Source organism: Lissotriton vulgaris, chromosome 12 (assembly GCF_964263255.1).
Source record: "Lissotriton vulgaris chromosome 12, aLisVul1.2, whole genome shotgun sequence".
Lineage (NCBI taxonomy): Eukaryota > Metazoa > Chordata > Amphibia > Caudata > Salamandridae > Lissotriton > Lissotriton vulgaris.
In genome coordinates this window covers 457,222,515-457,250,467 of record NC_141700.1, presented here as the reverse complement: position 1 = coordinate 457,250,467, position 27,953 = coordinate 457,222,515, and the positions used below count along the sequence as shown (strand labels likewise).

The following is a 27,953-nucleotide window of genomic DNA, read 5'->3' as shown; positions in this document are numbered from 1 at the left end:
CTTCTTCCAGTTAATGGTAAAAATGTGTATGAAATCAATAAGGGATCCTGGAAAGCTATACATTTTATAAAAGTGGACAACATTATGCATTTAGCAAGGGGTCATTTGTGTAGATCCTTCAAGGTTTCGTTATAGAAACTAACAGTTGAAAATAGGAACAATTTTAAATGAGTTAAAAAACAGCCATTTGTGCCAACGTTTTCACCTGTAACTTCTTTATAATTATGACAGATGTTTAAAACAATATACAATTACATCCGCTGGACCTTTCTGGTTTTGGGGATATATAGGACTTGTAGGTTCACCAAGGACCCGATGAACCCGAGCCAATAACTGAGCAGCGTCTTGCAATGGTTTCTTATTATGTACTGGGTATATAGCAATTCATTTGGGAAAATATATATAGTGAAAAATCAGGATGAAAGACACCTATGTATTTCTGAAAATAGAACAAAACATAGAGTTTAGAAACAGTAGCTATTTGCACATTCCCGAAATTGTGAGTACCCATACTACCATGAGAATTATAGGACATTTTTCAAAGTGACTTCTTCTTTACACATTGTATTTCATTTGGAAGGTAGAAATGCATCTAAAGTCAATAGGTAATAACAGTTGCTCTACAATTCTGTGTTAACCTTAGCCTCCCAATAAAAATGGTACCTCACTTGTGTGGGTATGCCTAGTGCCCGCAACAGGAAACGGCCCAAACCGCAACGTGGACACACTTCATTTTTTAAGGTAAAAACTGACCCTTTTTTTGCAAAGTTCCTTGCTGTAGATTTTGAAACCTAGCTCTGCCGGCACCTAGGGAAACCTAGCAAATCTAAACATTTTTCACAACCAATTTTATTGAGCAAAAGAGTATCAAGAATGTGGCATCTTCACACACCAAGATCACCACATCAGTATCAATGCAATGATGACATACATAGTATTAACGAAGCAAGTATCAATGAAGCTCAGCTTTAAAAATGCCCTAACAACCCATCCCAACCCCAACTACACCCCCACCCGTACCCACCATTCCCCCCCCGCCACACATGTACAGAAGCAACACAAAGACGATTCACATAGAGGAAGCAGGTATAGTGCAACCTGGGTCTTGCCATTGGGGCCAGAAAAGTCACTGCGATCAAATGTCCTCCTCCTGCTCCACCGGGGGTTCCAAGGACAGGCCACGGTAGTCGGCCCACCGCTTCCAGATCTGGAAGTGTTAGCGTGGGCAGCCCCGCGCCTCAAAGACCGGTTTCTCAAGACCCATAAAGTAGTCCAGCCCAGCCTTCCACGCAGACAGGGGGGGGGCCCTCACAGATTTCCAGGCCCGAGCCAAGTCACGCTTAGCAACCACCAGGCCCAGGAGCAACAGGTGACGTTTATATACGTTGCCCCCAACCCCTTCCATGATGTGCAGCAGGCCTAGCCTGTGGGTTCGAGGAAGATCTCAGCCCAGGACCTCAGCCAGGCAATTCCACACGCCCCTCCAGAATCCAGCCAGGCGACCACACGACCACACCGTATGCAACAGGGAGCCAGGCACTTCCCCACAGCGCAGGCACTCCGATGACGCAATCAAACCAGCCTTCCACAGTCGTTCACGTGTGTAATAGGCACGATGCAGGTACTTGAATTGTATCAGGCGGAGCCGAACCGCGATAGCGGTGCCGCGCGGGGACTCCAGTGCCTCCCTCCAGTCGTCCTCATCCAAGACGCCCACGTCTACCTCCCATGCCTCCCGAAGGGAGCTGAGAGTGGATGAGCAGTGAATAACAAGGGACTGATAAATCCTAGAGACCTTCTTGTCACCCAAGTCTCCCATAAACACTTTCGCCTCAATCGGGCTGAACTCCGGTAGGGAGTCGAGGCCGGCAATGCTTGGGGCGAGGGCATGTCTCAGCTGTAAATAACGGAAGAACTGGGACTGAGGCATCTGGAACTCCACTCGGAGTCCCTCAAAGGACTTGAGGGTTGCGCCTGACATGACTTGGCCCAGTTGCGTAATTCCAATAGCCTCCCAGCCCTCGAACCCGGCCAGGGCCGCCAGTTCTGGGAGCAAACCGTTGTGCCACAGCGGCGTTTCAGCCGTTAATTTGCCCCACCAACCCATGCGGCGCAAAGACTGCCGCCACACTGCAAAGACCACTTTTGTCACCGACGGCAACCCACGGCGTATACGGGCCGAGTAAAGAACGGTATGGAGCGTACGGTCACCCATGAGATGTCTCTCCAGGGCATAGGCCGGGTCACTCCTGTCCCCGTACCACCATTCATTAAGGACAAGAAGATGTGACGCCTGATAGTAGGAGAGGAGGTCGGATGTGGCCAAACCACCACAGTAGGTGGACAGAAAGCACGTCCTCAGGGCCACCCTGGCCGCTCCGCCATCCCACAGGAAGCGGCTCAGCACAGAGTTCACCTGACGGAACCACTCCATGCCAATAGGATGCGGGAAATGTTGAAGTTGGTACAACAGTCTCGGCAGCGCCACCATCTTAAAGATGGCCGACCTCCCAAAGATTGTAAGTGGCATTCTGGACCATGTTTTAACATCAGCCTGGACCCGTTCCCACACCGGCAAGACACTGCGTGTCCAGGCCACGGCTCGCGAAGTCGAGAGGAAAACACCCAAATATTTCAGGCCGTCCGTCGCCACGCGCAGGTCGGCGGCCCAAGGGTCGGCAACCACTCCGCCACGTAATACCCATAGGGTCGACTTAGACAGGTTAAGGCGGAGCCCTGAGACTTCGCCAAACCCCCGCATGATCTCCAACACTCGAGGGCCCGAACGCCGCAGGTCGGTAAGGAACAGGAGGACGTCGTCCGCGTAAAGTGCAATTCTATCCGTAAGGGTATCGTTCCAGACAAAGCCACGCAGATGGGCATCCATTCGTATCCGCGACGCCAGGGGCTCCATGGCCAGGGCAAACAGATAGGGGGACAGCGGGCAGCCCTGCCGAGTACCACGGCCGATCTGGAAGCGCCCTGAGACCGCACTGGCCACACGGACCGATGCCGTAACATTGGTATACAGGAGACGGATATAGGACAAGAAAACAGGCCCTAGATTGAAGCGGGCCAACAAGGTGAACAAATACGCCCAACTCACCGAGTCAAAGGCCCGGTCCATGTCCGCGAGGAGGAGTGCGGCCTGTTCATCCCTAGCGCCCATGGCATCGATCGCTGCCTGCGCCCGCCGGATATTATGTCGGGTGGCCCTGTGCGGCATGAACCCGGCCTGGTCAGGGTGGACCAGGTCGGCGATGTGGGGCAGAAGGCGGTTCGCCAGGGCTTTCGCCAAGATCTTGGCCTCGATATTGAGGAGGGAGATTGGCCTGTAAGAGTCGTGACGGTCCGGCGCCCTGCCAGGCTTCAAAAAGACCACAATCTCAGCATGACGCCAGTCAGGTGGCAGCTCGCCTCTAGACCGAGCTGCCTCTAGGGCATTGCGAAAGTGGGGTCCCAGCTGGACATGAAACTTCTTATAAAATTCGGCAGGATAACCGCTAGGGCCGGGCGCCTTCCCAGTATTCAATTGGCCAAGGGCCTCCCCAAGTTCCTCGGACGTAAGCGGGGCCTCTAAGGCCGTTCTAGTCTCCTCCGGGACTGCCTGCGGGAGTAGGTCATCCAAGTATGAGGCAATCTCGCCCTCCACCAGTGGGTCACGAGGAGCGTATTGTGCCTCGTAGTAGCGGGCAAAGCTAGCCGCCAGCCGATCCGGGTCGGTCATAACTGAGCCATCCCCCGCCGTAAGGCCGGGTAGCTCAAGGGGCTGGAAAGTCGCCTGGCAAAGCCTATGTAGCATGGTGCAGGACTTATCGCCCCACTGATACACCCTGCTGCGCGTGGCGAGCCACGCCTGCCGGGCCTCCTCGCACAGGACCGAGGAATAAGTCTGCTGGGCCTGCAGGAGCTGTCGCACGACGCCCTCGTCACCCCCGAGTCGACTACGCTGCTCCAGCTCCTCCACGCGGGCCGCGGCAGTCACAATGGCCTCCCGACGCTCCCGCCGAGCGGCCGCACACCAAGCTACATCAATGCCCCGGATCGTGGGCTTCAGCGCCTCCCACACAACAATGGCATCGACGCCCCCCACCAAGTTCTCGCGCCAGAAGTGATCGATCTCTTCGCGTAGGTGCGCCACATACTCTGGCCGCTGCAACTGCCAGGCGGACATACGCCAGCGAAAGGGTTGTCGTTTAGAGGGGAGGGTCAAGGTGGCTAAGACAGGGGAATGATCCGAGAGGCCCCTGGGGAGTATCGCGGCGTCCCTGACACGGTTCAGACAGGCACCCGGTACAAACAAATAATCGAGTCTCGAGAACGACCCATGCACCGCCGATACATACGTGAAGGCCTGCACAGCGGGATGAAAATGCCGCCACACATCGATCCAGCCCAGACTGCGCACAGTCGCACACAACCGGGTGGGGGTAGCCGCGGGGGGGGGGGGTCAGACACCACACGCGCTCGCCGCTGGCGGTCCAGGCCCACATCCATGACTTCATTCCAATCACCCCCCACCACAGTCAGGACCTCGGGGATTTCATCCCACAACGCAAACAGCCGCTCAGACAGTGCCCATTGCAGGGGGGGAGGGGCGTAAACACTTCCAAAGACCACCGGCTCGGAACCCAGTAGGCCCTTAACAAAGACAAACCTGCCCTGAGGGTCGATCCATTGCTTCTCATGAACATAGGCCACCCTACGATGTATCAATATGGCCACCCCCCGTGATCCCCTCGCAAAGCCAGCATGATAGACCTGGTGAAAACCGAACCTCTGGAGGCTAAGGGCCTTGGAGCCCAGCATGTGCGTTTCCTGAAGCAGGAGGACATCCACCATCTCCCTCTTCCCCCACCGCAGCACAGCCCCACGCTTGATCTTATCCAGGATACCCCGCACATTCCATGTCACCACCCGCAGGGTCTTTGAAGGAGACACAATCGCAGCATCAGCTATTTGCAATATACAGTCCAAAATCTGGCCCACCCTCCCACCCAGGTGCAACCCGCAAATCGACAAGAATCACAGCCCCGGACATGTGTGGACCCACCCCCCCAGCCCACAAACTCAGCACCCCCTTCCCAACCCAGAACCCCCCCAACAATTGCAACACCAAAACACCCCCCCACACCCCACACCCACCACCCCAATACCTCAGAAAACATTGAAGTACCTGTCGCGGCATGGAGAGACCCGGGCCCAAAACAGAGGACCCAGGGCCCGCCATACCAATGGATCCCCACAACCCCACCATGACACACACTCACCACCCCCCAACAACACTCACATCCGTGAGGGTCTGAGGCCCACATATGGTACCCTCCGAGCCACACTGCGTCCCATGACAATAACTGAAGTCTTCACATGGGAATCGGCTGGCACATCAAGGACAAAATGAAACAGTCTCACCAGCCAAGGCAGGGCAAGTCAGTATTCAGCATACAAAGTGCGAGTAGGCCCAACAGTGTTCAGCTGCCCGCATCGGAGTGTTCCGAGTCCCTGGCACCACCCAATTGCGATGCACAGGCGGAAGCCGATCTTTTCTTGGAGCGAGACCTCCGATGGCGGCCCTTCTTGGGCTGGCGATCCGTCCGCTCCGGCGACGATCCCTGAGACCTGCCCGGGTCCAGCCCCGGCTGGGCATGGGGCCGGAGTCGCACCGCCTCATCGGTCCAGCGGAACACCTCCTCAGGCGAATCGAAGAAATGGGTCCGAGACTGATATATTACTCGCAGGCGAGCCGGATACAGGAGCGAGTATTGGAGCTTGAGGCCCCGAAGCTTAGCCTTAGCGTCCATGAAGGATTGCCGCTGCTGCTGCACCATCTTCGTGTAGTCCGGGAAAATCATGATGGTATGATTCTCGAAGGTGAGGGAGCCCTTGTTCCTCGCCTCCCGCAGGATAACATCCCGGTCATGATAGTTCAGCAGGCGAGCGAGAACTGGCCGTGGGCGCTCACCCTCCGGTGGCCGCTGAGTCAGAGCCCTGTGGGCCCTCTCAATCACGAAGCACGTAGACAGTGCCCCTTCGGGGAGCCAGCTCTCCAGCCACCCGGTCAGGAACCGCTCCATGTTGTCCTTCTCGCACCGCTCTGGAAATCCAATGAAGCGGAGGTTGTTGCGCCGCGCGCGCCCTTCTGCATCTTCCACGCGGGCCGCCAGTGTCTTTTGGACGCTCTCCACCTCCGCTAGGCGCTTCTTCAGGCCACTAACGTCCGCCTCAGTCTCAGTGATACGGGTCTCGGCCCCAGCGATCCGCTCCACCGCGTTGCGAAGGTCCTGGCGCAGGAGCGTGACATCCGCCCCAACCGCTCCAATCTTGGCATCGAGCATGTCTCTAGATTGGGTGATGGCCGCTAGGATAGCTGCGTTGTCCGGCCCGGGGCCGCCGCTGCCACCGGCCGCCCCGGCGCCACCACTCGGCCCGGTGAATTTATCGATGGGGCCATGTTTAGGCGGGCCACCTCCTCTGTCCCTGGTCATGGCAAGCGCCGGGCAGGGCGGACACCACCTTCGAACCTTCGGGCACTGTCACAAATCCTGAGCAGGGCGGCCCAGACGAGGCCCCAGGGAGGGATGCGGGCCGGCCGCCGCGGTCGGATGTCGCGAAAATCGAGGTCCCGGCGTCACCCCGGCAGAACAGGCCGTAACCACACTCGTCCCCACAAGCAGCCGTCCAGGGTATAGCAGAAGAAATCTGCGGGTCCGCAGTCTGTGGGCAGCCGTATCCAGCGGGCCGAGCCAGGGGAGGCGGATCAAATGCCCCTACCGGCCACTAGTCCATCCCCGGCCGCCTCCGGGCACAAGGAACCCTGTCCCCAGGCTGTCGCGGGGCCACGCCTCACCGCCACCGCTCGTTGGTCGTTCAGGGGATGAGCCGATGGGTAGGAGTTGTTGGCACCGTCCCGATCTCCAGGCGATCGCGGTCGAAGAGATGAGCCAAGGGCGGCGTAGCGGATGCCACCCGCACCCGCCAGGTCGCAGCTGCCACCAGGCGTCGCGAAACTCGAGGACCCCGGTCTCCAGCCGGCCACCAGGCCGCACTCCGCCGCCGCCTCCCTTCGATCACAGGAAGGGAGGAATTGCAGGATCAGCACACCAATGTAGACAGGAGACTTCACCAGATCGAAAGCAATCACTGGGCACCAATAGTGGGCTCGGGGGACAGGATAAATGATCGAATTAAGTCCGGGCCGGCGGGAGCTCTACAAGGCTGCGACCGCCATCTTCGCCCGCCAAGCCACGCCCCCAAAAATCTAAACATTTTTGAAAGCAAGACACCCAGGGAAAACCAGGATGGGGTGACTTGTCTGGCTCTCACCAGGTTCTGTTCTGCAGAATCCGTTGCAAACCTCAAACTTTATTTAAAAAAACAAAATGTCCTCATATTTCTGTGGTGGAAAGTTCTGGAATGTGCGTTGATCCACAAAATTCCACCAACCCCACATGCCCCATTGTCTTCCCAAACAAAATCGTACCTCCCTTGTGTGGGTAGGCCTTGTGGCCGTGACAGGAAACAGCCCAAAACGCAATGTGGACACACCACATTTTCAGAGTAAAAACAGACCCTTTTTTGCAAAAATCCTAGCTGTAGATTTTGAACCCTGGCTCTGCCGGCACCTAGGGAAACCTAGCAAACCTATACATTTTTTAAAACTAGACACCCAGGGAATTCCAGGTTGGAGTGACTTGTCTGACTCTCACCAGGTTCTGTTACCCAGAATCTCTTGCAAACCTAAACCTTTATTAAAAAAAACAAATTCTCCTCATATTTCTGTGGTGGAAAGTTTTGGAATCTGCGTGGATCCACAAAATTTCACCCACCCGCACTCCCCAAAGTCTTCTGAGAAAATGGTACTTCACTTGCGTGGGTAGGCCCAGTGCCTGGGATAGAAAATGGTCCAAAATGCAATGTGGACACACCACATTTTCACAGTGAAAACTGACCCTTATTTTGCAAAGTGCCTAGCTGTAGATTTTGAACCCTAGCGCTGCCGGAACCGAGAGAAACCTATACATTTTTGCAAACTAGACACCCTGGGGAATGCAGGATAGGCTCACTTGTCTGGCTCTCACCAAGTTTTGTTACACAGAATTCCTACACAGAATTCCTTGCAAACCTCAAACTTTGTAAACAAAAAAAAAAACTTTCCTCACATTTCTGTGGTGGAAAGTTCTGGGATCTGTGTGGATCCACAAAATTCCATCCACCCCGCATTCCTCAAAGTCTTCCGAGAAAAATGGCACCTCACGTAGGCCTAGTGCCCACAACAGGAAACAGCCCAAAACACAACGTGGACACACCATATTTTCACATAGAAAAATGACCTTTTTTTGCAAAGAGCCTAGCTGTAGATGTTGAACCCTAGCTCTGCCGGCACCTAGGGAAACCTAGCAAACCTATACATTCTTGAAAACTAGATACGCAGGTAAAACCAGGATGGGGTGACTTGCCTCGCTCTCACCAGGTTCTGTTACCCAGAATCCGTTGCAAACCTCAAACTTTGCCAAACAAAATCATGTATTCCTCACACAGAAATTTGAGAAAAATTAGAATTTTTTTCAGCTAAACTTGAGGTTTGCAGAGGATTCTGTGTGGGAAAACGTTGGGGGGTCCACGCAAGCCATACCTCGCTGGACTCCCCGGGTGTCTACTTTTCAGAAATGTGTGGGTTTGGTAGTTTCCCAAGGTGGCCGCCGTGCCCGGGGCCCGTCCCGCCCCTCAGTAATCTGTAACACTATAAGATTTTTGCTACGTGACCGATTCTCTAAATCGGCCTGCTTCCACTGAGTGTCCTCTTTCATAGTCCGTAAAGATTCAGTCAGGGCCTTTTGAGCCACAAGTTCATCTTCGAGATTTGAAATGCATGCCTCCGCTTCATTAAATCCTGTGGTAAAGTTCGAGCAGGTTTTAGCGATACGACGTACTGAATTCTGAAGTTTTCGACAGAGGTTCTGGACACTTTGAATTTTCACTGTAGTTTCCTCCCGATGGGACATTATTGATTGTTAAATTAAAGCTAAAGATATATCTTCTGGAGGATAAGTTATATCTGTGTCTTTCTGTAAGCCACCAGGGGGTTCCCTTTCAGACTCGCTGTTGTCAATTTTATGGTCCAGTCTCTTACAAACCGTGTGAGGACTACCTTCCACAAATTCACCAGTTCTCCAGATACGCACTGCTATGGTCGCTGCCACCGACCCAATTCAGCTGAGCTTTAAAAATTGCCGCTAAGTCCTTACAAGATGATGTAGACTGGTAATATAGGGAAAAAAATCCCCAGATCAGTGTCTTGCAATTGGAAATTACCATTTTTGTCAGTGTCAGTGTTTGACCCAGTGTTTAATCAAATCTGCGTGAGATTGGCAGCCACTTATGAGCCCCAGACAATCATTCGATTAGAACGAAATATCCTTTACACATATCTACACTTTCAAACAGGTAACACATATTGAATATCTCTTTCATATCAATATAGATCTGACATCATGCATAATTCTTACTAAATGGGTATCTATTTGTGTATCTGACGAGTGGATATTTTTAGAATTTGATCATTCCATACATGCAATATAGGCCATTGCCTCCAGAGTGTTGACATTGTTGGTTCTCTGATCAAGATCAAACTCTAAATGATTACAAATATAGTATCATGTTTTTGGCATAAACTAATTTAGAGACTTTAGGCCTGAGTCCTTGGTAGGCCATAGCCAACAAGCAAAAGGGAATGAGTTTTACTTAGAATGTTGTCCCTCATGTTCTTGTATTGTAAAATATGTGCTTGATTTTATGTATGCTATATCAATATACCCTATTTAATTTTTCTATGCTTTTCATCTAGATCCTGTACATTTATTATTCTTGTATTCACTTTTTCACTGTATATATATGTATATAAGAGTACTTTACTGGAGTCATAATGTATTATACACATTGTGTTTTTTATATATATGTGGTCAATTAGTAAGTTGTTTAGGTCTCTAAAAATGTATAAAATATGCCCCCCTTATAGTATGATAACAATAGTTATATTTTGTCCCATCTAGCTTTCAGTGCAAATAAGTTAGTGACCTCATGAAGGCGATAACGCCGAAACGCGCGTAGTCCACTCTACCACCTTGCCTCCATCAATTTGTCTGAGTTTTGGCTATACTATTTTTGATTTACTTTCTATGTAAAGATTGTCCAAATACGTTTTTATACTTGATAAAATTGTGAATCATGAAATCTACTATGTAGGGGGTCATTGCTACAGCTTTGGGGCAGTAAATTTCAGCGCACCTGCAGTCTGTGGAGGGCCACGGAACATCGCCGCTCTCCCCCACCGCCGAGTGCCCCCGGCCGCCGAGTGGGGAGGAGCGCCACCTGCATTGCCAAACTACACTTCCCAGCATCCCTGCACAACCGGGACCGGGACGCCGCCTCCTGACCCTTGCAGCTTCCGCCGGGAGGTGCATAAACACCAGGAGAACCTCCGGTGGAGTGGGGGCCATTGCTACAGCTTTGGGGCAGTAAATTTCAGCGCACCTGCAGTCTGTGGAGGGCCACGGAACATCGCCGCTCTCCCCCGCCGCCGAGTGCCCCCGGCCGCCGAGTGGGGAGGAGCGCCACCTGCATTGCCAAACTACACTTCCCAGCATCCCTGCACAACCGGGACCGGGACGCCGCCTACTGACCCTTGCAGCTTCCGCCCGGAGGTGCATAAACACCAAGAGCACCTCCGGTGGAGCGGGGGTCATTGCTACAGCTTTGGGGCAGTAAATTTCAGCGCACCTGCAGTCTGTGGAGGGCCACGGAACATCGCCGCTCTCCCCCGCTGCCGAGTGCCCCCGGCCGCCGAGTGGGGAGGAGCTCCACCTGCATTGCCAAACTACACTTCCCAGCATCCCTGCACAACCGGGACTGGGACTCCACCTCCTGACCCTTGCAGCTTCCGCCCGAAGGTGCATAAACACCAGGAGCACCTCCGGTACAGCGGGGGTCATTGCTACAGCTTTGGGGCAGTAAATTTCAGCGCACCTGCAGTCTGTGGAGGGCCACGGAACATCGCCGCTCTCTCCCGCCGCCGAGTGCCCCCGGCCGCCGAGTGGGGAGGAGCGCCACCTGCATTGCCAAACTACACTTCCCAGCATCCCTGCACAACCGGGACCGGGACGCCGCCTCCTGACCCTTGCAGCTTCCGCCCGGAGGTGCATAAACACCAGGAGCACCTCCCGCGTCGCGGGACGTGCGCGGGCGACGCCGGGCAGAGCCCGGGCAGAGGGCGGGCCGTCTGTGGTCGTCAGGGGCCGAAGGAGGCTGGGCTGGGCCAACTCGCTAACATCTAACATCCAAGATGGGTAAGAGAAAGAAAAATTCGACCATGGAGGAGGGTGGTAAAAATGCCAAATTGCCCAGGCACTCAAACTCCATCATGTCATACCTCTCCTCCACAGTAGGGGCATTAACTAAGGAGATCGCTAATGCAGAGCAAGAACTCGCCATTGCACTGATTTCCCCTAGAATAACACCAGCATCGCAAACAGCTGAGGCTGTAGTTCCCTCTCCTAGTACTTTATCCTGTGTCCCTCTGGAACCCCTTGTGACCATTGTCAATTCCGTACCCCATGCCCAACCAGTTAGCGAGCCTGCACTTATGCCATCTGTTACACCTCCAAGTGCTCAACCTCAGTTGGCCACAAAAACAAACAATCGTAAGAAGGGGAAAAAAGCTAACACCATGCCAGTTATTGTTGACAAACCAGACAGTATGGAGGATAAACTTGAGGAACTCTTCGTGGCTAGGATTGAACCGCTTTTGGTGGGCATCGCCAAACACATTGTGGACACCCTAAACACATGCCTGGAAGGACTCTTAAAGAAATGTTCCCTCATTGATAGAATCATTCACTCGCTACCCTCTAACAGTATATTAACGATTGAGGGCAAACCTGAGGAGGCGGGTAGGGGAAGGAGATCAGAGGGGGCCATACCCACGACTAATCCCACAAGCGGAACTTAGCATAAAGAGAGTAGGCCTCAGGTTGCACTCACATCCCTTCAGCAGGCCACGGCAAACGATCCCATTGTGGCACCTGAGCCAATGGTATTGTCCCAAAAGTACCAACCACCTAGGACAAGGGTCACCCCAAGTACATATAAACTTCACCTCCCACCGGAGGCGTCTCCATTGGTGGCGGTGTTTATTGGGGTAGACCCCCTTGGGGAAGGGGAACGGGAATCAACCAGGGAACTTATGGCTAAGGTTAAGTCTTGGAGTGCTGAGAAATGTTGTGGGGAAAATATAGCGGACTTGATTATTCACGCAAGGAGGGTGGGCTGGATTGGCAAACAACCAAAAACAACATATGGTGATTGTGTGGTCGTAAATTTCTGTAGGGCTGACGTGGCTGATAGACTTTTTTGGGATGGTACAGCAATATCAAATGGGGATCGTTTAAGACCAGTTCCCCTAGGTTTTATCTATCAACCGCCACCCTTCCATAAACCCAAAATAAATTATCAGGCTAGATGGCAGGGTATGAGGACAGCAGCGGCACGTAGAAACCCAAATGAGTTTACTCAAACACAATCAGTAACAGCTCCACCTACCCCTCTCACAATGACACAACATGTTTCTCAGGATTCAATCAAGGAGGGCGGGCCGAGTTTGAGCCTGAGTAACCAGTACTCACCCCTGTCTGGCCTGAATGACATGGACTGACTACCCAGGGAAGAGTTAATCACGTCCACTGAGGAAAGAAGGGCTACTAAGGAAGTAGGTTGTAAAATACTCAGTTGGAACATTGCAGGAATTAGCTCAAAAATGAGTGGCACTGAATGGGTTACTTTTATTTCAGACCACAATGTCATTGCTCTGCAGGAAACGTGGGATATGACATCCCGGTTTTGGTTGGACGGTTTCGCAGGTTTTGCAGTTGCGGCTAGTCCTAGTAATGCAGGAAGAGCAAGGGGAGGCCTCCTGACTCTTTTTTCACTTGATCTTAACGGATCATTGAAACAGATTAAATATGATTCTCCAAACTGCCTAATTGTAGAAAGGCAAACTAGTCCTTCAAAGAGTATATTGTTTATTAATTTTTACAATTCTGTAAACAAGGAATATGGTGGGGACAATATCTCAAAATTGGATGCTTTCTTAAATCTACTCAGCCAAAATACTCATACTAGTTATGAATTTGTGTTAATGGGTGACTTCAATATTCATCCTTGTGATTTTGGTTGTACTGTAATTGAATGTATGGAGACACGGGAATTGGAGGGGCCGCATTTTGAGCATAATAGGGCAGGTGAGGAACTGGAGGATCTCCTGGCCAATTTCAACCTCTTTGAATTTATTGCGCGGGAGGGGAAATCTAGAACACCAACGTTTAAGGGGTCATCCCCGGGGACTGTCATTGATTATATTTTTGTGACCCCTGCTATTCTCAATCATACTACTTCTTATTGTACCGTCCCATCCCCCTTTAGTGATCATAATCCTGTCCTTTTGATTGTGTCCTGGGGAGATTCTATGGGCCCTAAGCCAGGACAGGCCAGATCCGGATCTGCCCTACGCTCAACAGACCAGGGTAGACGGTTGAAGTGGGCGAATGTGGTTCCTGGTGATTTTTACATTGACATTGGCCCGCAGATAAATGATCAGATCACGATCTGTCTAGACCCATCCTCACAAGGCCATGACATCATGGATGCCTTCCAGTTAATATGCAGTAAAGTCTCTTCCAACCTTATGGTGCGACGGAGCAGGGGAGAGTCAAAACACTGTGGGTGGTTTGATCCCGCCTGCTCTAAAGCACTCAAAGCTTTAAAATTAGCTCTTAAAGTAAACCCTAGGGACAGGGCCTTGGTTGCAATCTTGCGAAAAGACTATAGGAAGGCTATTAAGAGTAGACAGGATTGCATTAAACAGGAGGCCTGGGAACAATTATCTTCCACCGACATATTGCGGGATAGCAGGCAATTCTGGGCTGTAATTAACCATCCATACTTCTCGGAGTCACCTAACACAGATACTGACTGCGTAATCCCAGACGAGAAGTGGCTGGCTCATTTCAGCTCCGTCTATGGTGATAGTGGCAATTCCACCCATCTACAAAATATGTCACACCCCTACACTTTAACAGTGCGGAGGTGGAAAAGGCAATTTGTGCAACTACAAGGAACAAAGCCCCCGGCCGAGACGGGGTACCGGCCGATTTTTATATACATTCACCGGAATTATGGGCTGGTATCCTGGCAAACGTGTTCACTGCCGCAAACAGTACGCCTCCTCCAACTACATGGGCGACTTCCACAATAGTCCCCATATTTAAAAAGGGCCAAAGGGACGACCCAGGGTGTTACCGGCCCATATACCTTCTGGACTCTGCTATAAAGATCTTGGGCACAGTCCTTTTGGTAAGGTTAAGGGACAGTTTGGAAGGATGTGGCGGTCTGGCCGACATCCAGTACGGCTTCAGGGAAAAAAGAGGCACGATTGAACAGTGTTCAAACTTACACCTGCTGACCGCTAAGTATACGGTGGCCAAGGAGGGGTCTTTGTACTTAGCGTTCATGGACCTCTCCTCGGCCTTCGATCTGGTCAATAGATCAAAGTTATGGGAAACTCTCTTGAAGTTGGGGATTGATGAGGACCTGGTTGGGTTCATAGCCTCCCTCCACCGGGATCTATTTGCCGCAGTGAGGGTAACAAAAGAAGGCAGATGCACGACCCGTTTCAACTCGAAACGGGGTGTTAGGCAGGGCTGCATATTAGCACCCCTGCTATTTACAATTTATATCAACGGCCTAGGCAAGCACCTAGAAGGGGCAGCAAGAGACATCCCGCGTGTAGGAGAAGTTAAGATCCCTGCTCTCCTATATGCGGATGACGCTGTACTCATAGCACGTACAGGGGTGTGTCTCCAAAAGCTGCTGGACACATTTGGCTCCTTTATGGACCAGCTTGATTTGAGGGTCAACGCTACTAAATCCCACACTATGGTCGTCGGACCGCAAAAGAAAAAGACTAAGGTAAAAACATTTTTTTGTAAAGGAGAGGTAGTCTCTAGCGTTCCTGTTTTCTCCTACCTTGGTGTGCTCTTTGATAGCAAGGGTACCTGGGGACCTCAGATACGGGCCAAAAGCCTAGCGGTGACAAGGACATCAATGGCCATTCTGGGTTTCGCTAAAAGGTTGGGCCACAGACCAATGGAAGCTATCTTAAATGTGTATAACAGCAAATCCCTCCCTGTGGCTTTATATGGCGCGCCTTTATGGGGTTATGTACGCTTGGACAAAATTCAGCTGGCGGAGAATAGATTTGTACGTTCCCTTTTGTGCCTCCCTCAATCTTCACCAACTTTTTCTATTCATATGGAACTGGGTTTGGATTATGTTCAGGATAAACTGAGATTGGCACCTTTAACATACTGGCTCAAGACCTGGCTAAACACAGAACTAACGCTAAACCACATCATTATGAGGGATGTGTTGAGTTTGGAGAACAGTAGCATGATTCCATGGCTGGCCTACTTAAAAAAATCTTTTAATTACCTGGGACGACCAGACTTATTTACTGATCCCTCTGGTATTACAAAACAGGATGTGAATGTAATTAAAAAACATTTTATGGCAATGGAAAGTTTGTTGCGAGAAGAAACAGAATTGTTAAAGCCCACAGTTCGACTGCATTATTTGTCACTTCATTCACTTGCAATTGAGCCCTATTTATGTTTTGTCACAAACCCTTTTCATAGGTTTCTGTTAACAAAATTCAGGTTCAATCTTATTCACTTTTATTTGGGCAATTTCAACTCTTGGATCAAACCAGAGTTAGCACCACCCTGCACCTGTGACAACTTTTCAGTTCAAGACACGATGCACGTTATTATGTTTTGTGATTTCTTCTTTGCACAAAGAAAAAAATATCTGCTACCTGTTTTAAGGGAAGCTGGTTTCTCCCAGGTGAGACCAGCCATGCTTTATTTACAATCTCTGAGAAATATATGCATTACATTCTCCATGGCAAACTTTCTAGTGGCAGCGGTCAGATCAAGAAGGTGTAAGAACCTGTCAAATCAGTGTGTATAAACCGTTTTTAGTGATTTTAAAACTGTTTTTACTGTAATACTATGTCAAATGAACTTGATTGTAAAGAAACTGTTTAATTCTATTTTATTTGTATATAATACTGTTTTTATGTCCTTTGTATGATTTTAATCGAATCAAATAAAGTTAATTTGACTGACTACTATGTAATATAAATAGAAAAGTTAAAATACAAAAAAACAAAAAACACTGAAAATATTGATTATCAAATAAAAGAATAACAGTTTTTTTAAAATATATTGGCTGTACATTTTTGGTTGAATGTCATAATTTGTACACTAGATGTGGGGTGGCATTTTCTAATGTTTGAGACCTGCAACTCCTTTTTGTCAATAATGTGACTGGCTCAGCTATATACCTTTATCTATAATGTTTCTTCCCAATGTATAGCGAGTCTATCAGATATATAGTGGTCCCCTTCTTCTAAACTAAATATTTCTCATAGCCTGTCTATGAGGGGATATTTCATTGTCTATGGAATTGTCCTATCTTCCGGTATGACCACAGTTATCCTATCCTAATTCTAAGTATTGTCACTTTTTGGCTTCAGCTTTTAATTATCAATCACAGTACAGGATATACATCTAATTCATGATACAATCACATGGTGCTTGTATTGGTATCCGCGGTTTAGTCTAATAATCTTAGTTTGCACTGGCTTAAACCCCCCCCCCCCCTTTTTTTCCTCTATACTGGTTTCCAGCCAGTTTTTTGTTTACAATCCAACATGGCCAACTTGAAAACATTCAGCTTTTCAGATGATGACTTTATGTCCATTGTAGGAGCATCATCTACTTTTGATACTAGAACTGCCTCTAATATATATGGCAATGAGGAACTGACTAAACTGCTAGCCCTTAAAAAGAAGGCAAAAGGATAGAATTACACGGGGAATACATGCTACAGTATTTACTTGCGGGGATAATTCCACAAGGATTACAAATAAAAATATCCCAGGTTTATTTATACACATTAAAGAGTTCTTAGATAAATGGTCCCGAATAGCCAATCGGTGCTCTAGAGACTTAATGATGCTCATAGTAGAGACGGATAAAGAAATCATACTACAACTATTGAAGGAAATCTCCGACCTAGAAAGTGTAATTAAATCTTCATCAGCCGTAGAGGATGCTAAAAAAGCTCGAGATAAGATTGAATCTGAACTAAGTTCATACAATTAATACTTAACAAAGCTTAAAACTGATAAGTTGCAAAAAGACATGAGATACTTCAGCAGGGAGAGTATCTATCCATATCTCTCAGATGGCTATTATACCCTATCTGATGACTCTGGTTATGGCACTATGTCTTATCAACCAGCCATGAGACAATTGAATAAGAAGGTTACCACCTTTTCCGAAACATCGGAATCAGATAGCGATGATGTGCTATCTGAACAGGGCCATAGAGGTATGAGATACACTCCTCGTTTTAATCAAGGATATAGTACTTTTTTAGGGAGGCGCAACCAACAGAGAGGCAATTGGCGACCTCGTTACCGGCCACAGTTTTGCCCACATTATCAACCTCAAGCACAATATCAACAACGTGCTCAATATCAGCCTCAATACCGGGGCCCTTCTCAAGCCAATCAGAATCAATACCTGGAAACCCGGAACGCACGTTACTGGAGACAATAAAAGAGATCCCCCATCTTTAACTTAAGTAAGTCATCTTTAAATAATGCTACCCTTTCTCTATTGTGCAAGGGACTCTCATTTGTACCACACTCGGGACTTAATGAATTTGTGCTCTTTAACGATCTGATGGCTTTCTTTCGTAAAATTCGCCTCACATTTTTCTTTGAAGACAATGACTATGTTGCCTTAGACACCAATCAATCGGGTCAATAATTAAAATCAACATTTACACCTACTGTCGAACAAGTTGCTCCTGAAATAAAAATATTTGAGAAAGCTGTATATAATAAACTTTTAAAGGCAACTAAATATGTACCGAAAACACCATACAACATCTCTAGTGAGGAATTTGAGGCACTTACCAAACTAAAAAATGTGTTTGATATAACAATAAAAAGCTGCGACAAAGGTGGAGGAATTGCCATTCTTAATACCACCACATACATTTACAAGATTGAAGAAATGCTGAAGGATACAAGATTGTATTCCAAAATAGCAAATAATCCCACCCAAAAAATCTAATCAAAGATGTTGCGACTTACATCTAAAGCCTTTCAGAATGGAACAATATGTGAAAAGGAGTTCAACTACCTAAATATAGAGAACCCTAAATTGGCCTGCCTATATGGAATCCCGAAGGTTCATAAGGATGTAAATAATCCCCCTTTTATGCCCATTGTCTCGACTATTGGCTCTATTACTGAACCTATCTCTAAATATCTCAATGCAATTTTAGGCCCCCATATTCATAATGTCCCTGGATACATAAAAGATACTTGCCAGGTGATTAATATGATGGCAGGCATACCTTACAATTCAAATAGACAATGGTTTGTTACATTAGACGTTGAGAGCCTTTACTCTAATATACCGTATGAAGGAGCACTTTGTGCTGTCAAATGGTTTATTGACACATACAATGTTGAATGTAACTGCAAATTTGTCTTTGACTGCCTGACCATTGTGTTAGAGGAAAATGTGTTTGAATTTCGTGGCGCGCTTTACAGGCAGACAAAAGGAGTCAGTATGGGCGCTTAGCTAACATATACATGGCCCATTTTGAGGAGAAGTATGTTTTTAACTAAATAGCACCCTTTTTTTAATCAATCCTAAATTGGTTGTGATATATAGATGATGTCATCTTTATATGGCACGACAATGAGGATACTCTGCAAGAGTTCATAATGTGGCTTACCCTTTGTGATTCCAACTTACAATTCACTTTACACTGCAGCAATTTGCAGATTGACTCTTTGGATCTAACCTTTAAACACGAATATGGCCAATTATATGTAGACCTCTATATAAAACCTACAGCACGTAACACCATATTACATCATGACAGCTTTCACCCCACAAAACAGAAGAACAGCATTCTCTTTGGGCAATTGCGCAATTGCACAAAAATACAAGACTATGATATACAGTCTGTAGCAATGAAGCAAAAGTTTCTTCATAGGCGTTATCCACATCCTGTCTATTCAAACACAAATCCCCTACCTGCCCTTTCACCATTTACGAACACCCAAACACTTTAAATGCCCCAACAATAAACCTGCTCAAACAATCCCTGTCGAAGACCCCACGATAACAATCCAATCCAAAAACTCAGCCAACCCTGGCAAAACTTCCACCAATCCCCGCCACCCAGAATGCCGGGGGGGGAGGAAAACTACCCCCCCCCTTTCTGCCCCCCCCCCCCACAACCAGACCCAGAACACGCCTGCAATAACTGACCAACCAGAAAACTTGACCCAACGAATCAGCCCACACTGGAGTGTTCCTGAACAGTAAGGCACCTGGGAATAACCTCTCTCAACTCAAGTAAATACAGATCCATCCCCAACCTGGATAGATGGACCCCATCACCCCTGAAAAACTCCACCGCCTCAAACTTAATGTCCCTGTGGCAAACTCTACCAAAACCCAACGACCTACAAAAACGAGAAACCTTCAAATTAACTTTCCTACGCGCTCTATCAATCGCTCTGGGATTACGCGCACCCCTCCATGACCTCCGAGGCACCAACTCAGTACACAAGACATGGCAACCCACTCACTGTTCCTTCAACAGAGCCAAATCCCTCTTTTTGGCAGGCAACAACACAACCCCCTTCACCCCACAAAGATCATTCTCTCCCAAGTGCAGTAACAAAACATCCGGACATTGCCGCCCAACCAACCATGAATTCAAAGATCGAACCAACTCCCTCCACCAGATACCCCCTTTGCCTTTCCACACAACATTAAAAAAGCGTTCATTAAAACCCAACATCTGTCTGAAATAGCACTCGCGAGCTTGCACCTGGGCCCACTTAACAAACGAATGCCCCACGATCCAAATAGTCAAGGCCAGGGAGAGGGGGCCCGCTACAGAACCTGAAACAAGAAAAAACAATATGAGCATCATGAAAAGGAGGAGGTTGCAAGCGCGTCATCTGAATCGCTCCGCACATAGCGCTGAAAACAGTTGGAAGACCAGCGCCCCAGCCGTATAATATCCCCCCTAGACCACCCGCGATTACTGGCTTCCGTAGCGGCCCCGATCCTGAATGAATGAGTCCCAAACTGAGCCCCATCCAAGCCCATTTCCTTCAACGCCTTTCGCATCACCATACGCAGCTGATAATCGGTCACTCTGCCTCCATCTGCGTGATGAAAAACCCGCGTGCCAGCCACCCCGCCAGACAACCCTTTCCAGCGCCTCGCCCAATGTAACAGGCATGTAGATCCAGACGAAGCAGCTTCCAACCAAACCCCTTTATCACGACACCTCTGATCAGTTTTCGCACGAGCTAACCAAATATGTACCCCCTGCTCCGCGAAGAAAACATCCTGCCATAATAACCCAACCTTCAACCTGGAACCCAACAATTCTGAAACTCGAAAAGCCCCAAAGAACATCCAAACCATGAGTGTGGAAAACAGACAAACCTCAAAAACATCCCTGCACACCGCAGGAAGAACCGCCATCAAGCGCACCAACATCTGCCACGATACAGGCCTACGAGACAAGGCCGACCTGCCCCGTTCCCTGTCCCAACCTTCCAACATCCTCTTTCACAATTCTCCCGCAGAAGAAGCATAACCCCACAACATCTTACACATAAAGGAAATGCCTGCCAACTTCCCAGCAATTGTGACTTTCGAAAGGCCCTTATCCATCAAACCAAGCAAAAATCTGGATTCTTCACTCATGTAGCCACGCGATTCGTCCTCCACGGACTTCTTCAGGGCAACTGGGGTGAACTCTTATTGATATTGAGTAGATATATGTTCTTCCATCCAGAAAAACGGCAATGTTTATTTAGATTTATTTGTTTATTAGGTGAAAAGACATTTCAATTTCATTAGGTAACATCACAAGAGAAGACGCCACGCAATGGAGCCGGCCTGATCTACTTCTGCAAATTCCTGTTACACTGGGCTATCTGACCCGAATCATCTTACCTAATGAAATTGAAGAAGTCCGTGGAGGACAAAACGCGTGGCTACATGAGTGAAGAATCAAATAAAGACTAAACTTTAAAAAAAACATCCAAAGACTCTGCTACTGAACCTTTTTTCGTTCTTTTGACTTGTGCTCAATGACTATTATTATACAGATTCTTAAATACATTGATTTGTGTGCTGGATCATTTGTTGCAAAAATTGTATGTTAGAACAAGTTTCTTGTTCTGGGAGGTCTAGGGAAAAGAATCTCCGATCCGTGGCACCATACAAAAAAAACTAGGCAATATACAGGATAGGTGCAATTGTGCTTAAAACCCCTTTTCCCTCTTTCTTTCCAAATTACCAAAACCATCACTGCCTGCCGCATCTGAGAAGATCTGAACATCCCATGGAAAATCTTCCTCCCTGACCAGTGGAATACCATTGAAAGAGTGCAGGAAAGCGCTCCACATCCGAATGTCCTCCTTCACACCTGCCGACAAACGTACATGATGGTGAGGCAAATGGTGACCTGACAATGCCCGCCCCAGCCTTCTGCAAAAGGTCCTCCCAGCTCTAACCACTCTGCAGGCAAAATTGAGATGTCCAAGCAAAACCTGTATGTCCCTCACCGTCACCTTGGCTTTTGCAGGCGTATCTTCCAGCAAAACCAACATGGCCTCCTTCTTCTCCGGCGGCAATCGTGCCTGCATCCTGACAGAATCAATTTCAATGCCCAAAAAGGACATCGTTGTACATGGACCCAAAGTTTTCTCTGGAGCTAAAGGCACCCCCAACTCCTCCATCAACTCCTGAAATTTGTCCAATGCCTACTGACATTCCGCCATGCCCGGGGAGCCCACAAAAAAGAAGTCGTCTAAGTAATGTGTAATCAGCCCCAGACCAGTCTGATGTGTAAAATGCCACTGCAAAAAGGTACTGAAACACTCGAAGAGAGCACAAGACATCGAACAGCCCATCGGTAAAGCCTAATCCACGTACCATTGCCCATCAAACTGGATTCCCAAAAGACTCCAATTGTCTGGATGTACGGAAGCAAACGAAATGCAGATTTTATGTCGCATTTCGCCATCTCTGCAGTTGCGCCCGCGGTCACCATCAGTGACATTGCAACGTCAACTGAGGAATATGACACTGAGGCTGCTTCCCCATCAATAAAATCATTGACAGAAAACCCCTCAGGTCACGATAGGTGTTGAATGAGCCTGAACTGCCCAACTTCTTTCTTGAGCACCACCCCAATTGGAGAAACAATCAAGTCTTGCAATGGCCAGTCCTGAAACGGACCCGCCATCCTGCCTTCACGCACCTCTTTGTCTAACTTATCCTGGACTACTGGCATATGTTCAAATGCTGACTTCAAATTTCTTGCCCATCGCCTTTGACGAGGCCCTTCATACCCCAAACGGAAACCCTCTGCAAAACCCTCCAACAGTACCTGCTTTGCTCCCAGATCGTCATAGTCACGCAAAGCAGCCCTCAGGGACGCCAGTTTAACTGGCGTAGGAGCCCTTGGGCCCAGACCCTTGAGGTCCCTTACCTCCTCTATTTCCTTGTGACTGCTGTGACGGCCCTGCTGCATTTCCCCCTGTCTGATGCCACTGCTGGCCTCCCTGCGGCTTGAGTCCCCAACATCTAACCAAAGGGTGCTTCTTCCCGCACTGAGAGCATTTGTGCCTGAATTTACAATACTCTTGTGTGCACATGCCCTTATTGAAATCCCAGCATGACACCTAATATATTGGCTCGGACTCTCGAAGATTTTGCCACACTTTCTGTCCTAAGGGTCAATTGGGCCAAATCCTGTTTATACCTGTTCACCCCTCCTATCTTGATCCCACATTTAACATTAACAGCATCACAGTGAAGTGGCAACCCCCTGCTTTATGATAACTAGGAATAAGGATATACTATCAACCAATTGACCTCATTGAGGAAACTCTCATGAGGGCAATAACTGCCATAAAGTCCCATATGCTCTTCTGACACTATTTGCTGTTACTGTTATGGGACGCAGAGCGTTGCTCAAGATGGTAGTTCTGCCACGGCTACTTTATTTTTTCACAAACCTTTCATTGGATATCCGACCCCCAGTCTTCCGCTCCTTTGAGAGCACCATGATGGAATTCATATTGAATTGGTCCTGATGCCGAGTTGCTTTCTCCAAACTGTATCTGCCGTGCTGAATATGGGTCAATATTATCTTGCTGCAAAGCTCCAATGAGTGGCTAAATGGACATGTGGGTTGAATCTACATGACACGCCATGCTCTCACCGCTTTGGACCCTCTTGTTGACTGTCCAGCTTTTCCATCCTGGTAGGTGCGGTAAACCACCGATCCCACTACTACTAGAGGTTGCTTATAGATGCTTTCACTTTTATACCACACCCTGCAGGGCTTTTCCCCTGCCATCCCTTCCGGTGGTCAATCTACAACAGGCCCTTCGACATCTGCGACAGCCACAGGAAAGGAGGCCCTGTCAGGGGAACACTCCTCAGACACCCCTGAGCTTGCTGCAGCAGATCCCCTCCTAGTGGACAGGGACATCCAAGAAAAATCTAGAAGGCTCAGATGGCAAGGCACCCACGACAGCCAGGAAGAGACTGCAGAAATTATGTCCTTTGTAGCATGCAACACATTTACTTTCTTGACTATTCCTGTACACGTTTCAACTTCTGATGGGAGGAGTTTGCTGGCCTCTAGACTACAGACAATGTGGCTCATAATACAGTGGTTTTATCCACCAACACTGAAAACTACACCCCTGTGTTGTCACTATTTCACTGCATCTTTAATTTGATGTTTTCACTTTGTGCATTGCAATAAATTCAATCTTCACAAAATCATTAGCTCCTGTACAATCATTCACATCTGGGAAATGATGAAGTTATCCACATGTGTATTACCAAATGAAAGTAGAAGCTACCTGTGTAAGAATGGACATGTGGAATGTCAACAATGTGCAACTGTGTATCACAAATATATCTCCTCAACACAGACATGCAAGTGTACAGTCTCATGATATCTTTATTACATAGTTCCAACCTTAGGCTGGGACAATTAAAAAAAAAAACAGTTAAATAATACATCTTTGAAATGATCTGTGTCAGTGACCACACATGTCATGTGGAGACCTCAACATCATGGTAGGACAAGATACATTTGACAATGCCAAATAGAGTAGGCAAATGACAATTGGTTCATGCAATCAGCTGGAGCCATATCGACAACCTGCCAAAAGGAATCCCACTTCATTGAAAAGAAGGAACCAGAACATGGCAGTACAAAGGTTTCTGAGTACAGGTCCCTTCCATTCCAGTGTTGCAGCATCTGGTGGAATGTCGCAAACATTTGTCTGTGGTGTGCCTCAAGTACAGTGGCATACAATGAGACACACACCAACAGCTATGTTCAGTTCATACACATTACGGACTTAGCCAATGTGACGAGAGACCAGCACGATTTAGCCCAACAACAACATTGTGTTGGAGAATATGATGGCACACACAGCTAATGGACTACCACACTAAAGGGAACAATTCAAATGGAGTATCAGCAACTCCTATCCTATCGCTGTGCAAGCTGCCTTGGTACTAGAGTATAACACCCAAAGACTGTGCCAGTCATTCCCCTGAACATTCCATTTTCATTTTGTACTGAAAGGAACATGCAGCCAGGAGATGCAGTGCTGCTGTGAGTTTCACCATTGGAGTCAGCGATGTGGGCTAGGTCCTTCGAAGACGTAACTGAGGCTCCAACTGGTCACAGAGATGTTGTATTGTCTGCCTATTGAGTGGAAACTTCCTGATGACAACTCTTTCTTCCACAGTTTGTTGGTCTGGAAATGACTGGAATACTGGAGGCTGTAATCTCCTCCCTCTGTCAGGGTACCTATGTGTTGAGTGTAGACACATATGGATATTAGGCACAATATTACCACCAACATATACCAAGACACAGCCAAAAGTGGTGTGAACAAACATTACTGCATATGTGAGCAGAGCACATACTTGTCTGATAGACAAAAGCATGCATATCAACTTCTTGTATGCAGAAAGTGAAAGATGCCTGAAAAGTATCGGGATGATGCATATCCCCCATTGACCACTGTTGTGGGAGAGCCCGTTCCTGGGGGAAAGCAACCTTGAAAATGACATTGATTTACCTGATATTTGCAGAAGTCAGCAGGATGAATCTGATCCATTGCCATTATTACAAGTTCCACCTAACATTCCCAAACTAGACTGCAAATGTGTCTGTAATAGCACTGTGCACATCATACAAACTTCATTTGTATGGTGGAAATTGTCATGTTGTGGAGTCTGCATTGCACACATTACTACCGTCACTGCAGGTGTGCACTGCACCGCAGTAATCATGTGTTCATGCACAGTCATGTACAACACTGATGTGTGAGTGATGGTATAGGCAGAGGAGTGCTTATATTGATTGAAAATATTGCGGCGTGAGCGTGTTGTGTGCATTACTGCTTGGGGGATTTTTAACCTGTTATATTCAAACGTGTATTTTAAAAACTGTTTGCATTTGCACTTTACCATTTGGCGCGCTGACTCCCCGGTCCACCGCAGCTTTCATTGCTGTTTGTTGTGGAGGGAGGAATAGCGCTGGCACTTCCTGGTCGTTCCACGACGGGCGGCCATCTTGTCAGGGTGACGGTCTAGTCTCACACCCCTCCCTGACTACTAAAGAGCCTCACTTTCACGCGCTCCGCATATTGATTGAAAATATTGCGGCGTGAGCGTGTTGTGTGCATTACTGCTTGGGGGATTTTTAACCTGTCATATTCAAACGTGTATTTTAAAAACTGTTTGCATTTGCACTTTACCATTTGGCGTGCTGACTCCCCGGTCCACCGCAGCTTTCATTGCTGTTTGTTGTGGAGGGAGGAATAGCGCTGGCACTTCCTGGTCGTTCCACGACGGGCGGCCATCTTGTCAGGGTGACGGTCTAGTCTCCCACCCCTCCCTGACTACTAAAGAGCCTCACTTTCACGCGCTCCCCATATTGATTGAAAATATTGCGGCGTGAGTGTGTTGTGTGCATTACTGCTTGGGGGATTTTTAACCTGTCATATTCAAACGTGTATTTTAAAAACTGTTTGCATTTGCACTTTACCATTTGGCGCGCTGACTCCCCGGTCCACCGCAGCTTTCATTGCTGTTTGTTGTGGAGGAAGGAATAGCGCTGGCACTTCCTGGTCGTTCCACGATGGGCGGCCATCTTGTCAGGGTGACGGTCTAGTCTCCCACCCCTCCCTGACTACTAAAGAGCCTCACTTTCACGCGCTCCCCATATTGATTGAAAATATTGCGGCGTGAGCGTGTTGTGTGCATTACTGCTTGGGGGATTTTTAACCTGTCATATTCAAACGTGTATTTTAAAAACTGTTTGCATTTGCACTTTACCATTTGGCGCGCTGACTCCACGGTCCACCGCAGCTTTCATTGCTGTTTGTTGTGGAGGGAGGAATAGCGCTGGCACTTCCTGGTCGTTCCACGACGGGCAGCCATCTTGTCAGGGTGGTCTAGTCTCCCACCCCCTCCCAATCTACTTAACCCCTGCCTTTTCGTGCAGCGGTGACGCGCAGCGGGAGTGCCATTGACGCACCGAAGAGGCGCCAAAGAGAAGCCAGTCTGCGCCAGTCCGCGTCCAGACGCTCCCAGCTCATAGTTTGTGCGGCCGCTATGGTAGGAAACCGTCTTACCTATAGCGCCCCCTCCTTGCACGCCCTGCGCCCTACCTCCAATCTGCGATGTTCGCATTCGATGGAACCTACCAATAAAGGGGCTCGGTGCGAAACTTGCAACTGGGGTATGTGCTCCCCGGTGCCAGGGAAATCCTCCTCTGTGCTAAAATGGAGGATGTTCCTCCTTAATTGTCGGTCCTTGTCAAAGCACCACACCGAGTTGGCAATACTCATAGAGTACAAACCCGACGCCCTCTTCTTAACGGAGACATGGCTTCAATTTGAGTCCGACCCCGCGGCAGTCTGGGCGTTCCCCCCTGGGTTATACCATTAAACGACTGGACCGCCAGACTGGAAGAGGAGTAGGGCTGGCTATTATCTATAGAGAGAACTATAGGTGTCGCATCTCCCCTACCACAACACTAGGTTGCGAGAGTCTACATTTCACTCTGGAATTCTCCCCTACTACCACCTTCACGGGAGTTCTAGCTTATCGTCCACCTGGGCCTCTCGGTAATTTTGTCACTGACATTACAGACATAGCCGCCAACTCAACGCTTACTTCGGCTAACTTCACCATGTTGGGTGACCTGAATTTACATTTAGACGACCCATCTGACTCAGTAGCCAATAGTCTTCGTTCGAACCTCCTGGCTATTGACTTATGTCAGAAAGGGTTCCACCCGACGCACATTAAGGGCGATCTTCTTGACCATATTTTTAGCAATCTAGATAATCTTATAGTTGAGGTACTTATCCCCCTACCCTGGACCGATCACTTTTTAATACCCTTTGTTTGGTCTTTAACCACCCGCCCTATCCTACTGAGCCATAAGAAACGATGGGGAAGGAAGTGGGCTTTGCTCCCGTCCTTTGAGTGGATACAGGCCCTTAATGAACATCCTCCTGTGACGGAGACCAATCCTACTACGGCCACAGCCAATTTTGACAACTGGATAACCTGTGCCCTTGACCAAGTCCTCCCTAAGAAACCCCTCGACCTAATAAAAAGATCCAAAGTTGCCCCCTGGTACTCCCCCGCTTTTAGGCTCATGAA

The 27,953-nt window shown here is 48.5% G+C and overlaps 1 protein-coding gene across 1 annotated transcript in view; it reads right to left on the bottom strand.

Annotated features, from left to right (window-relative positions):
- Positions 1-27,953, bottom strand: part of KCTD19 (potassium channel tetramerization domain containing 19) — a 2,885,268-nt gene that overhangs the window by 1,847 nt on the left and 2,855,468 nt on the right. The gene's annotated exons all lie outside the window — the stretch shown is intronic.